Source organism: Tupaia chinensis, unplaced genomic scaffold, assembly GCF_000334495.1.
Source record: "Tupaia chinensis unplaced genomic scaffold, TupChi_1.0 Scaffold000052_1, whole genome shotgun sequence".
Lineage (NCBI taxonomy): Eukaryota > Metazoa > Chordata > Mammalia > Scandentia > Tupaiidae > Tupaia > Tupaia belangeri.
Genome location: NW_006159510.1, coordinates 2,711,727 through 2,723,915, shown reverse-complemented (window position 1 = coordinate 2,723,915; position 12,189 = coordinate 2,711,727). Strand labels below are relative to the sequence as shown.

The 12,189-nt window shown below is 36.1% G+C and overlaps 1 pseudogene; it reads right to left on the bottom strand.

The window, feature by feature from the left end:
- Window positions 1-10,782: 10,782 nt before the first annotated feature.
- Window positions 10,783-11,701, bottom strand: LOC102488022 (60S ribosomal protein L5 pseudogene; annotated as a pseudogene).
- Between the last annotated feature and the right edge of the window lie 488 nt (window positions 11,702-12,189).

Sequence of the window (12,189 nt, the reverse complement as noted above, 5' to 3'; positions counted from 1 at the left end):
ACCACATGTCCCTTCCATCCCTATAGACCCAGCTGCCTCGAGACAACCACATTTAACTATTTTACTTTATATTTTATGCAGAAGTTACCATTTTATACACTTGTAATTACTTTTAAATTTACCAACTTTAGCTACATGCTTTTTCTCTCTGATAGGTAAAATATTATTTACCTACAGCCACCCAAAGAAAGGTCTCTTTCTTTGTCATTACTTACAATATAATTACATATATATATATATATATGTGTGTGTGTGTGTGTGTATGTTTGTATTAGTTCTTCATATTTAATTTGTTCATGATCTTTTTTTTTTAAGAGAGATTTTTGCTATAGGGCCCATATGCTTGTCTGAGAGACAGAGAGACAGACAGAAAGCCAGAAATCACATGCCAAGGGAGATGGCCATGTCACAATCTCTTCTCCTCCATTTTCCTCTTGGAATTTTGATTATGCATGCACATGTACCAGATGTGAGTTTTAAGCTGCCAGGTCTGGAACTAGAACCACTCATAGTGGTTGGCTACGTGGGACCCCAGCAATGTAATCATTATGCCACCTGTTAGCTCCTTCATTTGTTCATAATCTTTAGTATACTCTTAACTATCTGTCTCTTAGTTTTTTAACTTTACACACTAACTCTATAGTTCCCTAACTTGGTAAGATAATATTATCAATGCTTCCTTTTATCCAGCATTTCCCTCTTTCTAGTTTTCAACTATAATTCATTATTTTTACTTTCACAAATTTAATTACATTTGTATTTTTATAACCCAAAACAAATAATGCAAAAAATTAATTAGCTCCATTTACAATTGTAATAAACATTGACTAATAATTAAGAGATCAGTGTCCCAATCTTGCACATGACCCCAAAGAAATATTTCAAATATATTCTTTCTTCAACAAGACTGGTAGCTCAAACGTCAGCCACATTTTAGTTTGCTTCATATTTTGTCCACAACACTTTTATAAATGATTGTTTTCCTTGATGTTTTTTACTATATTTCTTTTTTTTTTCTTTTTAGCTTTATTAAGGAGTGTATGTGTCCACTGAGAACAAAAGAGAGAGAGAAAAGGAGAGAGAAAGGGTAAAAGTGAGAAATCATCATTCCCATGGGAAATGACCATGCCACAATCCCTTCTCCTTTCTCCTCTCAAGATTTTAGGGACATAAGCACACATACCTGGCAAGTTTTCCCAAGACACTGGGTCTAGGACCCACACTGCACAGTTGGCCATGTGGGATTCAGCTGCATCAAGTGCCATGCCACAAACTGGCCCTCTCTGTTTTCTTACTATGAGAATAATCATACACCACATACCTTCTTCACTTTTTCCTAATGTTTTTACTCAAGAAGTAGAAAGAAAAAACAAGACTCTTAATTCATCCTATCGCTACAACTAGTTATATATTTAATTTTAATTTTAATTAATTAATTTTGTATTTACATTTAATCATTATATACCTTTACAATGTACAACATTGCTTTTTCCAGCATGAATATGGTGCATTAATTACTTATATTTGAAACTGAAATCTATTGACTTTTTTAAAATTTAGATTGGAGATCATATTTGGGGGGAGACTGTATCTTTAATAATACACTAATTTTTAAAAAAGATTTTAACTGACTTTTTAAAAGGTGCAGTTTTTTCAGTCTTAGATCCTTTTTTTTTCTTTCTAATATTAAACTATATTATGATTCTGTTGAGTCCTCTAAATTATTTATCTCTTACTTCTATCAGGGATGATTATTCTTTAAGCCTATGAGTAGTTGTTATTCTAAGATATTTTTCATTTTCTTTCAGAATACCTTGTTTACTGGATCTATTTATTGGTACCTTTGGTTCTCTAACTCACTTTACTGAAATATATTTTTTAAAATTAATTTCCTGGGAATGTAAGCCCATGTAACATTGTCTAAGTCCTCATGGTGGTAAACATGCCTTACACTTGGATTCTCCATGATCTGGATCCAGGATATTTACTACCCTTACCTTCACTGGCTGAAATGACTCCTCTTCCCATGTGAAGCAAAACACTTGATATTACTTATCTGGAGACAATAGCACATGCATCTGCATGTTTTCCAAGCCTTCATTTCTACACATCATGTAACAATGTTTGTCCTAGAATAGCTTCTGAAGGATACTCACAGAGCAAAAAGCCTGCCAGAACAAAGATCATGTCTTCTTATGTGGAAGAAGGCAGGTTTGTTTTCTAATCAGGATGATAAAGATAGTATCTCCCTGTGGGGCAATGCTTGCACAAGTTTATCAGTTATTTCTTTTGAGGCTGGGGATTTACTCTGTTTAGGATTCTGCAACTTCATCACAAACCAGTGTGCGTGCAGCAAGCCTTTGGCCACTCCAATTGCTCACATTGATAGGGATTTCTTTGACTATCAGCTCATGCTGCCTGCTGTGTTGTGACTAGTAAAAGTCCTTTATCTCTGACACAGGAATCTCGTGCCATTCATTCATTTATGAAAGTGTAATAGGCTAACATGTTAGACTGCAAACCCAGCCACGTGTCAGGCCCTTCACAGTTATCGATATGACCCCACATAAATACATTTAAGATTTCTCATTCCAACACAACAAACGACATAGATCTTGGGTTCCAACTAGGCATAGACTTTCTTTTCTTCTTTCTTTCTTTCATTATTTTAATCAGAATTCAATAGACTCTCTTATAATTCTTTTTACAGAACTGTACATATTTTGGTGTTATCTCCAGGTAATAGTATTGTCGATGAGAATCTGATTCCAGGTCTCTTGTTACTTTTCTTATTTACTTTTGGTTTTTAACTTTTACTTTTTTTTTTTTTGGTTGCTTTCTTCTTGGATGCTTTTGTAGTCTCTTGTTTTATAAATGGTATTATAAAGATATTAAATGGTATATCTTGATATGTTCAGCCATGATCAAGTCTGATCCTTGGCATGACCTTGGCTAAAAAACATCTCCTCTTAAATATGAAAAATCTTTACAGCGAGAAACGCTAGACCACTGGAGATTTGTTTCCTACAAGAAATCAAAAGTTAAGACTTACAGGTGGCAGATGTAAGGTATGTAAATTTATTAAGTCATGTATTGATGCTAGGAAACAAATCATGTGACTTCCTGTGCTGTTTGGAATAAAAACACCAATTGGAGCCTTCAGAGCTCGTCTCATATAGCATGACTCTGACCTCAAACTGACCACATTAGAGATTTATTTTAAGGAACTCGAGAAAGGGACAAGGAATGCAGGCACTGGAATGCTTGTAAATTTTAATATAAACTGTCCTTTGACGTAACTTACGAAAATATATCCTTTGTTTGAGGACCTCTCAGCTTAGATATGGTTCTTTTCTTTCATTCACTTCTTCACATTCCATCAATATTCTCATGACAGTTTGTAAGGAACTCTTTTAATTATAGTTCAGTTTTGTTTGTGAACATCCATGCTGTCTCCATATTTAAATACCTGCATTTTAAAAAGCATTTCATAATCATAAGGCCAAGGATCATTTGTTTCATAGTTGTAGTAATAGAATGAAACCTTTTCTAGAGTCCACATTCCTAAAATGCTAAGGTGAATCACCAGAATTTGTAGAATTCATTTTTCATTTGCAGTTGTATGCCACGCTATTCCTACTACACAGCCACTGGGGTAAATGTAAAGAATATAATCATATGTCAAAAAGGATTGCCAAGTAATTTATTCAAACAATGCTTACAATTGTGCTTTTTCCATTGCCTGTGTCTCTAGTAATTTAACCTACAGCATTTCATTCATGACATTTAATCAATACATGCAAATCACTTCAGGGACCTATTATATCCTGAATTCATTAATCTACTTGGGCAAGAGACAAGCATGTAAGAAGGTTTTCTTGTTTGAGGTCAAAAAGGAGGATGGATAGTATCAAGTTCAACAATCGTAAGTCCTTTTGAGACTGTAATACCCCAGAGTAAAAAAAAAAATTGTTTTAATTCAAGCAATTTTCCATAGGATATAACTGCACACGTGTGAATATATATATTGGTACATATTTTGTTGGAGTGATCACTATTCTTATTATCATTTCAGTTCACCATGGTAGATCCTGATACGGAATGCACAATAAACATATTTATCTGTTTCAGACCTTGAGCCATGTTATTCATTATGAAATATAAGAGTAAGAGTAATGCAGTGAAATTTTACTTGTATCAGTCATCAAAAGGATTTTGGTTTATGGTTGTGCAGTAGGAAATGAATGGGATCAGGTGTTCTATTATGGTGTATCATAAAATATCCCTTAATCCCTGGTCTTTTCCTAAGGGTTGATTTATCTGAGGTCGGAGGTAGATACAAGTTAAGTTTAATATAATAAAATACAAGCCAATCAGACTAATATTGCATTCATTGAACATAAATTGAATCTTTTAAATGAAATAAGCATGCTGCTGTGTTTCCAGATTCTTATTTTATCATAATACAAAAGAACATTGGGTCATTTTATAATGTCCAGTTATTTTTATTCTTTTGTTGAATCATATATCTGTTGGGCCATTTTTGAATTGCATCAAGGTTTGGCCATTATCAGTTTCATTAACAAATACATTTAAAATGAGAATTTTTACAGATGTGTTTAAATGCTCCTGACTTCACAATGCAGATCTAGTATAGTTAAAATATAAATACCTCACATATTTTGTGAGGTTATTTTGTGCATTGGCTGCTACACACACACACACACACACACACACACACACACACACACACACACTATATATTTATATGACAGTAGCATCAATTACATGTCCAAATAAATGGGATTCTACTAATGAAGTAGACCAGCTTGAGGTTTAGTAAGACTTGAAACCATTTTGAAATCAAGAAAATTCTTTAGTGAAAACAATCTGACCAAGTGCTCAGTGATAGAGAAATGTGTTCAAGGGCTGGTCAGTTGAGAAACCAGGAATGTGCATTTGCAATAAAACAAGAATCAAGATAAGTACTCAGTGGAAAGCAATCGACTCTGATTAATTGTAGTGAGGAATGATGTGCACTTGTTTGTATCTTTAATCCATAAATTTATGGAGAATGTATTTGAGATAGTTTAATTGTGCTTGCTGACTGTCTCCCCATAACCAGTTACAGAAATAAACTCCCTTCTTCTCCAGCCTCTGTCTCTTGTTTCACTGATCAAGAGATGCAGCAGCTAGACTTAGTAGGCCAGGAAACTAACATGAATTAGTTCATCTCTCTTCAGTGAGTGTCTAGTAAAAAATGACTATTTGCATGAATTTTAATTTATCAGCCCATGGGGTTTCCATACAACCGAAAGACTGAGAATGATCTCTGTGTGCTCATATGGAAAGACTTAAGTTCATAGTTGTAAGTGGGAAAAACAAATCATAGAACAGTGAATACTGAACTCTCATATTGTACCTTGTTGCCAATTGTGCATATGTAAAAAGAGAAGAATACAAATGAATGGTATTTATATTTTCTTATACTTACATGAAGAAATCTGTAAAAAGAAGAAGTTTAATATAACTGATATGTTATAGACTCAAAAGTAAGTAAGTTTGAATAGGGAAAAAGGAGTGAGTAAAATTTACAGTTCATCTCTTTTATATCCTTCAAGTGTTTAGACCTAAACAACACACAGTGAATCCTGTAGTTGATGTTATTGGTGACCTTCCTTAATCCCTTTCAAGAGACCATAGCTCCATTCCCCAGCTGCTGTGAGTGTTAGTTATTAAACACTCACTGTTGCATTTTTCCCCCAGAAAGTTGCCCTCACTCTGACTTGGACTGCCTTCCCAGAAATGCCTGGAAGGTTATGTATTTTTCCAATTAGAGGCATTCCACAGCCCATAAACAACATATAGAAAGATATACAAACTCCCTTGCCTCTAAATAGGCTGATTGGTGATTTGTGTATGTCCAGAATTCCCTGTGGAAACAGACTGAGGCTACACTATAGTTAAAATCATATTGGTATTCTTTCTTTCTTTTTTTTAGATTTATCTATTTTAAATTTTTATTTATTATCATTATTCTTCTATTTTGACCAGAGAGAGACAGACAGAGAGAAAGGGAGAGTGAGAAAGCAAGCCATCAGGTCTAGGACTTAAGCTGTGGCTGGCCATGTGGAGTCCAGCACCTCAACTACCACACCAACTGCTAGCCCCAGGATTATTTATTTTCCTGCCCCATCCTGCTTTCCTCACTTCCTTATAGGTTTCTCATCACTTACAAAAGAATCTTCTTTTTCAAACCTGCTTCTCAGGAACATGTTTTATGCCAGATTCTGTGGAGCAAAATATGGAAACAGAGTGAAAAAGAAAAGCTATAAAAGTAAAGGGTCTCCACTGGCTTTGAATTATCAAATCACCCACTTGAATATATAATGCTATTTTCATTGGAACTTCTAATTTTTAAATTACAACATTTTATTGATCACCTAAAGAAAACTAAGTAAGGCATAAATAGAATATCACAAGTGCCTATTGACAATGGATAAAATGATGACTATGAATTGATCTATGTAATAACCATATTTGCCGTTACTATTATTCTAAATTGTATTAATATTTCTTTCATCTAGTGCTACAGGAGATGAATTTAATGTCTATTACCAAGCTATAGGAATTTTAATAATCAATAACAGTGTTGTAAAATTAACTCTAAAGAATTTCAATAGGGACCAGCAGATGGCATAATGGTTATGTTGCTAGACTCCCATGTGGCTGATCATGATTTGAGTCCCCAACCTGGAGGCCTGAAACTGATGCCAGACATGTGTGCGTGCATGCCCAAAATCCCAGGAGAAGAATAAAGGAGAAGGGAATGTGGCGTGACCATCCTCCTTGGGGAGTGATTTCTCACTGTCTGTTTCTCTCTTTCCAGAAGAGTAAGTGTCCTATGGACAAATCTCTCTTAAAATAAACAAATAAATAAAAAAGAATTTTACTAAGTAAATGAAATAACACTTTAAAGGAATCCATCACTGAGTGTTGGCATGGGAAAGATAATCGTTGTAGGTATTTTGAGCAGAAGTGTCTCTGATACAGGAAATATGATGCCTACAGAAGGAACAGAACAGATACAGAACCAAACGTGAAATTACTGCCTTTTACTGGCTAGTCATTTACTGAACCAGGGAAAGGCAGAAACCACAAGAGTGTTGTAGAGCTAATCTCAGCTCTTTTTTTTTTTTTTTTTTTTTTTTTTTTTTTTTTTAGGGTTTTTCATATACGTCGCATAGGGCACGTGTGCTCGCCAGATAGAGAGAGACATAGAGACAAAAAGCGAGAAATCATCCCCCAGGGGGGATGGTCATGCTGCAATCTTTTCTCCTTCATTCTCCTCTCAGGATCTTGGGTATGCACGCACACGCGCCCAGCATGAGTTTTAAGCCACCGGGTCCGGGACACGAACTGCAGTCGACTATGTGGGAATCCAGTGACATAGCCATTATACTAACTGCTGGTTCCCGCTAATCTCAGCTCTTATAAAAAACAAACAAACAAACAAAAAACCCACAACTTTGACTGGTTGCACACTATCCCCTTTGCTACATCTTGTTCTCTATTCCTGTTCACTCAGAGGCGTAACCATGGCTTCTGATTTTCTTTTATCTTTGAAATATCATGCGAAGCTTCTCACTGGTGAGCTATAACCACAAGAGATTTAGAGAAAGTAGCTCCCATTCATTACAGTACAGAGGAGACCATGAAAACGAAGTTACATAGGCCACGGTCAGACCCACCAGCCCCCCATAGGCAGAGAGAACATCCCTCTGTAAATTGGGAGAGCACATTGTAGTCTTCAAAGATAAAGTTTCAGAAAATAGACAAATCACATCCATTTGACAATTGAGTGGAAATGTGCCTATAGAGTCTAGCAAACTCATCTCCAGGTTTAGGATTTCATTGATATGTGTCCTTGAGTTTGATTTGATTGCATTTAGTAGCATAGAATTGCCTTTTCTGCCGATGACACTGTGACTGGTTTTTAAAAATGCACTTAACATTTCCCTCTGCTCTAGAGTGCTTACACATTTAAATTAAGCACTGAACTGCCTGTTTCCCATGTAAGATGCTTATTGATTTAATTTGCTTTTAGTTCAGATGGTTACACTATCTGTTATTCTGCAGATAGGATTTCACACACCAAATGCTTTGAAACTGCCAGGGGGCAATTATTACAGCTAGGTGAAATATCCTTCATTGTACAGAGTATTGTTTTAGGTCATTAGTAAAAACCGACCCTAGAAATATCTCTACAGCAGGTATCAAAACAATTGAAATGATCTACATTTGGGGACTTGTTATTTAGTGTCCCCTATCTGTGTCCCTTAGATAGTGGCAATCCAATTTGCCTTAAGGATTTCATCACAAAAGAAATATATGTTCTAGCAGCAAGAAAATTCTAAGTCACCAACACATCTGAAAATAAAAATGAAGAATACGTGATAAAATAAATAATGATGACCCAGATAGAAATGAGGTGCTCTGAAAAAAGGGTAGGGAGTTTAAAAAGTAGGGACAGTCAGTGGTGTGATGGTTAATGTATCAGGATCCCACATGACCAATTTTATGGTTCAAGTCCATGACCTGGCAGGTTGAAAAACACCCACACTGGGCACGTGTATTTGCATGACCAAGATTCCAACAGGAGTGGAAAATGGGGAAGAGATTTATAGCATGACCATCCTCCTTGGAAAGTGCTTTCTCACTTTCCCTTCCTTTCTCTTTGAGTTTATGTGCACTCTGGAAATTTTTTTTTTTTTCAAAACAAACTTTAATAATAGCTAAATGATATAGTCCTAAGCTTATGATACAGAATTACAAATACTAAATTTAGAAACTTTTGACATTGGGTAACCCTCCTTAAATATGAGGTGGATAATAGTGATCTCATATATCACTACGCCTCAAGGATGGAGTAGGACATGTAAATATCTTAGCTCTATGTTTCACATAGACTGTCACTTGTTATAATTACTCTTTTCCCTAGTCTGTTCTATTAAAAGTAAATATCAAATAATTGTCATAATTGTGGCATTTTGGTTTTCTTTGAAAAGTTATTCCATGAAACACTTGGATCTAATTGGTTGGGTTATGGTTTTATTCTAATTCTATATATTGATTCACTCATTCACAGAAGGGAGGTCAAAAGCCAACACTGATATAAAGTCATGTATATTTTGACAAAAAGGCTTTCATGATTGACTCTGCTGATATTTTATTTTCAGTATGTTATTAGTTTGATGTTGGGACCCAAGTTAATCACTGGTATATTTTTGTCAATATACTTCTTCATATATCTCATATATTAATAGCTGTTGGGGGGCCAGCGGGTGGCTGGATCCCACAACATGGCCCACTGTGCCTTTGAGTCTCAGACTTGGTGGTCTGAAAAACATGCTCGGCATGCGTGCATGCCCAAAATCCCAAGAGGAGAATGGAGAAGGAATGGCAGTGTGGCCATCCCCTCTGAGGGGTGACTTCTCACTTCTCTGTTTGTGACTTCTCTCTCTCTGTTTCTATTCAGCAAGCACATGTGCCTTATAGCATAAATAAATAAATAAATAAATAAATAAATAAATAAATAAATGAGCTGTTTGGTGGACCCCTAAGGTAGTCACCAGACTATTGATAAATTTATGAGTTATTAAATGCATCCCACAGCTTTATTAACACAGTTTGGAGTATTGCATTTCTTTTTGCTTAGTCTATGGCAATATCTATCACAAACTTCTTTTAGACAAAGACTGCTTGAATGTGAGAATGTGGTGGTGGTTTTAGCAATCAGAAACCTGTAGAAAAGCTATCACTGATTTCATTTTATCAACTACCTCCCTGTAGATTTCCTATTCATTTTCTCATTTGTGATGCTTTGACAGGGGCTCTGCTCTGGTCTCACATCACTGGTGAGGGAAGGAAGAAGATGCAGTGAAAGGACCAGGGCATACCCATGTCTAGAAAGCAATCTTTTCCAAGAAATTTCTGTAAAAGTTGCTGATGGCTCTTCGTCTAGAGATGTGCTATATTCAAAGCTTCTTTGAAGATAATTTATTACCCAGCCCACATATTGCCATGGACAAAACTAAGTCTGTAAATAAGAAAAAAATGAGAGGATAGAAGCTGATGAGGTCATATATAACTCACAACAGCAGATTTTTTTTTAAGTTTGTTAACTTCTTCCATGTAAGAGAGACAGAGAGAAAAGGAGAAGAGAGAAAGACAGACAGACACTCACAACAGAATATTAATACTATAATCCACCCTAGCCTTGCCAGCCTTGATCATTGGCATACGTGCTCACTAGCATCTGGCCAATGCAAGGAGACCTGGACATAAACCTGGGACTTTTCCATGTGGTTCCAACCTCACAGATGTCTCATTACCTCTGTGCCACCACTGCTGGCTCAGAACAGCAGAATTCTAACACAGACCCTGCTTTTATTTACACATGTTGGAGAGATTGCTTGATCTGAAAGAACAAATGAAGAATACATGACTAACTTTCTTTTTCATTAGCAAATTCTTGCTTGATTGATTCTCCCACCTTTGCCATTATATAGACTATTCACCTTTCAAGACAACATGAATATATCACTTACATCTATATATATTTTCTTTAAGTCCAATAAGTAAAAATAATTTATTTTCATGCACATCTATAAAAGGTTACATTTTTATTAGGACATTTATCTATACCATAAACTATTTTTTTTTGCTTTCTTGTGATTTATTATCTTTTATCGTGAATAAAGTCATAGAAAATTGTTTGGTTTAGCTCTCAGCAGCCCGCTCCTGAGCTCTGAGGAAGCTTGCTTTCTTCTGGGCTACCTGATCTTTCTTCTGGGCAAGGGACATCTTGGGACGATTCCACCTCTTCTTTTTAATTTCTTTCTTGGGTTTCTTTTCATAGACTGGGTTCTCTCGTATAGCAGTGTGAGCTTTCTTATACATCTCCTCCATCATGTCTGGAGTTACAGTGTTCTTTATGTACTGAGAGAACTGTTTCTTGTAAGCGTCTTCATCTTCTTCCATTAGGTAACGCATGTAGTCTGCAACATTCTGGCCCATGATGTGCTTCTGATGGACTTCTGCATTAAATTCCTTGCTTTCAGAATCATAACCAGGGAATCTTTTGGTACTGTGAGGGATAGATAAGCCTCCATCCACCGCTCCCTTCAGGGCCCCAAAAACTTTATTGCCAGTGGTGGTTCTGGCAAGGCCTGCATCCAAATAGCAGGTGAAGGCACCAGGCTGACCATCGATGCTTTCTACATTGTACTCTTCTTCGGTTACTTCCACTTGACCTTCATAGATCTTGTGCATGCCAAACCTATTGAGAAGCCTGCAGGCCAGCAGCAGGCCAGTACAATATGCTGCAGCATAGTTTGTCAGGCCAACCTTCACACCGTGTTTTGGTAGTTCATGTGCATAAGCTGCGCAGACTATCATATCCCCTTCTATACAGGCATAAGCAATCTGACAAATGATATCTCTGTTAGTTACATGAACTATCGTCCTGTACTTGGGTGTGTTGTACTTATTTTTATCCTGGATCACCAAGCGTTTCCCAGCATAGTAATCAGTTTTACCCTCTCGTCGTCTTCTAAATTTCACTTGGTATCTCTTAAAGTAGGCCTTATTCTTGACAACTTTAACAAATCCCATCCTGCGGATCAGTGACCAGTAGCCGCAGCCGACCTGCAGGCCCACAAGCACTACAGGGGAAAAAAGCTATACCATAAACTATTAATACTTAGTTTTTCCCAGACAATATTCTTGAACTTTGGAAATTTTAGAAAGATAAATAAGATGTTGAAATAAATATTTAGATAGTTCAATAACTAGAAAATAAAGGATGATTTAGAAAGAGGAATACATGTATGGTGTATTTGTGTGTGTGTGTGTGTGTGTGTGTGTGTGTGAATTACGACTCCTAGAAAAGACAAGAGGCTTGGAGTGATTGGACACATACTCCAATAAAAAAAGTGGAAGCCTATGAATATCCTGCAAGTTTTCAAAAGGAGATTGTGACATTCTGTTTCATGCATTTTGCTGAGTCAATGGAACATCAGTCATGATTTAGTATTAGGATTAAAGTGAGAAAATGATCTAAGAAGAGCATTCTTACTGATAATTTCCAAGAGGGAACATCTTCAGACCAACAGATCAACTTGGAAG